Consider the following 4046-nt stretch of genomic DNA (forward strand, 5'->3'; position numbering starts at 1 on the left):
AGGTTAATTTTATGTGTTAGCATGGCTAGTCTTATGGTACCCAAACACCAGGCAACATGTTGCTGTAAAGCTATTTTTTAACATGTAATTAACATTTAAATCAGTAGACATTGAGTAAAGCAGAGTACTGTCCATAATGTGTGTGGGACTCATTCAATCAGTTGAAGACCTTGAAAGACTGAGGTTCCTCAAAGGGGAAGAAATTCTCCTCAAAAATGTAACATAGAAACCCTGCCTGAGTTTCCAACTTGCTTCCCTGAAGCATTCAGACTCAAGACTGCAGCATTAATTCTTACCTAAATTCAAATTTCAGACTTGCCAGTTCCCACAATCATGGGACCCAATTCCTAAAAATCTATTTCTCTCTCTCTTTCTTTCTCTGACTCCTCGCCTCCCTTCCTCTCTGTCTTTCTCTCTCTCTCTCTCTCTCTATATATATATACATATATATACATATATACACACATATGATATAGAATAGCATGCAATATAATAATACATAAATATGTGTCCATATATTTTGCATACATAAATATACACTAATTACATATTACATGTATATTACATATGTGTATAATTAAATGATTGAATATTATATATACTATATAAATTATATTTATTATATATTATATGTGATAATTAAATATTTTATGTTATATAATGTGCATATATAATATTACATTTATATATATTCTATTACCCTGGAAAACCCTGCCTAATACAGATCTATACTAGGGAACCCAAGAGATGCCAACAGCCCTGTCTTACACAGAAAAGACAGAATCGGGCTCCAGCACCAGAGCCGTTCAGATGCCCAGCTGCTCAAGGCCTCAGCACAGGAATTTGTACTTCTCCTTCTATGGCTTCGTCATCGGTGTGGCTCTGATTCTTCTTCACGTCGCTACCACTCTCCAGGAGCTAGAGACTGAGTCTTCATATGCTAATCTGTTTCTCTTTTCCCTGCCTTATATCTTCTGCTTAGTCATGACTTTGGTTTGTCATGATCCTCACGGTGCTAACACTCCTCCACGGCTTTTCTCTAAGCAATCTTTCAGTTTCAGCTCCCACGGCTGACCTCTTCTCTGTCGTTACAATCCACAGATCCCATTCTTGACAGAGACAATTGAGTCAGTACAGCTAATTCTTGAAGCCAGATGATATCTTAGGACTCTGGACAGCCTGGGAATCAGCTGCCTCTGGGACAGGTACCAGTCTCTGGAACAATGAACTATGACTGGAGACATGAGTCATGTGATGCCTAGGAAGGCCATCTGAGACTGTTGGTTCCTGGGGAACTATAAAAAAATTTTCTTTGGAGGATCTTTAAAAAATTATAAATAGAACTACCATATAATCCAGCAATTTCACTTCTGGGAATATATCCAAAGAAAATGAAAACACTCACTTGAAAAGATAAACGCATCCCCGCGTTCATAGCAGCATTATTTACAATAGGCAAGGTATGGAGGGAAACTAAGTGTCCACCAGTGGATGAATGCACAAGGAGGTAATAAATGGAATATTATTCAGCTATAAAACTGAGGATATCCTACCATTTGCCACAATATGAATGGATCTTGATGGTATTATGCTAAGTGAAATAAGACAGAAAAAGATACTATTTGATCTCACTTATGTGTGGAATCTAAAAGAAAAAAGGTGAAACACATGGAAAAAGAGATCAGACACTTGTGTTTACAGAAGCAGAAGGTGTAGGAGGGGAAACTGGAGGATGGTGGTTAAAACATACAAACTTCCGTTTGTAAGATTAATAAGTACCAGAGAAGTACTGTGGGCTTCCCTGGTGGCTTAGTGGTAAAGAATCTGCCTGCGATGCAGGAAACCCAGGTTTGATCCCTGGGTAGGGAAGATCCCCTGGAGACGGAAATGGCAACCCACTCCAATATTCTTGCCTGAGCAATTGCATGGACAGAGGCTGGTGGGCTACAGTCCAGAGTCACAAGGAGTGGGACATGTCTGACGAAACTGAGCATAACATAGAGATGTAATTTACAGTGTGATGACTGCAGTTAACACTGCTACATGATATATAAGAAAACTGATGAAAGAGTAAATCCTGAGGGTGCTCACTAGGAAAATGTTTTTTCCCTTTTTTCCCTTTCTTTCCTTTTTATTGTACCTATATGAGAAGATGGATATTTGTTGTTGCTCAGTTGTTTCTGACTCTTTTTGACCCCATGGACTGCAGCATGTCAGGCTTCCCTGTACTTCACCATCTCCTGGAGTTTGCTCAGACTCATGTCCATTGAGTCAGTGATGCCGTCCAACCGTCTTATCCTCTGTCACTCCCTTCTCTTTCTGCTTTCAATCTTACCAGGATCAGAGTCTTTTTTAATGAGTTGGCTCTTCACATCAGGTGGCCAAAGTGTTGTGATAATCATTTTACAATATATGTAAACCACACCATGATGCTTCTATGCCTTAAACTTAACAGTGATGTATGTTAATGAGTTCTCAGTAACAGTGGGAGTCGGGGAGAATGTATTTCAGGGAAGGCAAAGATGTAACACACTTTGCATTCAGAGCACTTCAGATGGGCTGCAATAGGTGTAGGATGGCTGCCCTAAGAGATAAGTCACAGAGGCTTCTCTCCTGTAGACAATTTGGCTTTTAAATCATTAGGACTCAGTGCTCTCTGGTGGTCTAGTGGTTAGGATTCGACATTCTCCTTAGGACTCTACATTGGGCCTATTCCTTAAAATGTTAAACACAGTGTCACCATATGAGCACAAAATCCACTCCTAGATATACACCCAAGGGAAATTAAAACAGCTGTTCATTTCAAAACTTGGACATGAATGTTCAAAACAACATCATTCATAATAGCCAAAGAGTTGAAAGAATCCAAATGTCCATCGATTGATAAATGAAAATCTAAAATGTGACATATTGGCACAATGGAATATTATCTAGTAATAAAAAGGAATGAAGTCCTGACACAAGCTATAATGCTGATGAACATTTAAAACCTAGGCTAAGTACAGGTCACTCACAGAAGACCATATAGTGTACGATTTCATTCATACAAAATCCCCAGAACAGGTGGGGGATAAATAAATCCCCATGACAGGGAATAGATCACTGTTTGCCTAGGACCGGGAATGAGATGATGAGGGAGAATGGGAATTGACTATTTATGGGTACAAGGTTTCTTTTGTAGATGATGAAAATGTTCTAAAATTGATTGTGGTAATGGCTGCCCAACTCTGTGAATAGCCTTTCCCTTCTCCAGGGGATAGTCCCAACCCAGGGATTGAATGCACGTCTCCTGCATCAAAGGCAGATTCTTTACCAGCTGAGCCACAAGGGAAGTCCAAGAATACTGGAGTGGGTAGCCTAGCCCTTCTCCAGAGGATCTTCCCAACACAGGAATTTTACAATTTAAATTGGTGAATTGAAGAACATGCAAAGTATATCTCAATAAAGTTGTTTTTAAAAATGTTAAGCTTCCCTTGGAAGGAACTGTGAGTACATGATGACATGTCTAACAAAAGAGGAAATGGCATTGACAGAAAAGGGACCAGCCTCGGGACAGTGACGAGGGTGGGAACTCTCTCATCCAGCCTTGTGGAGGGAGCGTTTGGCACCACCAGTGGTGGCAGGACCATCATTCTGACCTGTCCTCAGTCACCTTCAGGGACAGGGAAGACTCAGAAGTTGCATCTGTTACAAAACTGAGTCAGAGATGATGACTAGTGTTTATAGTGTTGTCATGCAGTGTTCACAGTATTCCTAGTATTAACACTATCGTGAGCCCTATTCTTTTAATTTTACATTCGAGTGGGGAGAGCCTTCAGAAATATTTACTCTGAGGGAGAAGGGATTTGACCAGGAATAGTCCAAATTCCAGATCAACATTCAGCTACCCCATAGACCAGCTGCCCCCTCTCGACCTCAGCTCCTTGATGTTGTGGGAAATTGCAGTGGGACTTTGAAATGATCTCAGTCAGATTAATGTGGGCCCTTAAAGACCACTCCTTGCTTGGGGAGTACTGTTGAACTGAGCTGTGGCAAGGGTACTGCTG

General features: G+C 40.5%; 1 non-coding gene across 1 annotated transcript; it reads left to right on the forward strand.

Moving 5' to 3' along the window:
• Positions 1 to 1798: 1798 nt before the first annotated feature.
• Positions 1799 to 1869, forward strand: TRNAR-GCG. The gene has a single exon. It is a non-coding gene; the product is annotated as a tRNA-Arg (tRNA).
• Positions 1870 to 4046: the final 2177 nt, after the last annotated feature.

Source organism: Oryx dammah, unplaced genomic scaffold (genome assembly GCF_014754425.2).
Source record: "Oryx dammah isolate SB20612 unplaced genomic scaffold, SCBI_Odam_1.1 HiC_scaffold_24, whole genome shotgun sequence".
Taxonomy (NCBI): Eukaryota; Metazoa; Chordata; class Mammalia; order Artiodactyla; family Bovidae; genus Oryx; species Oryx dammah.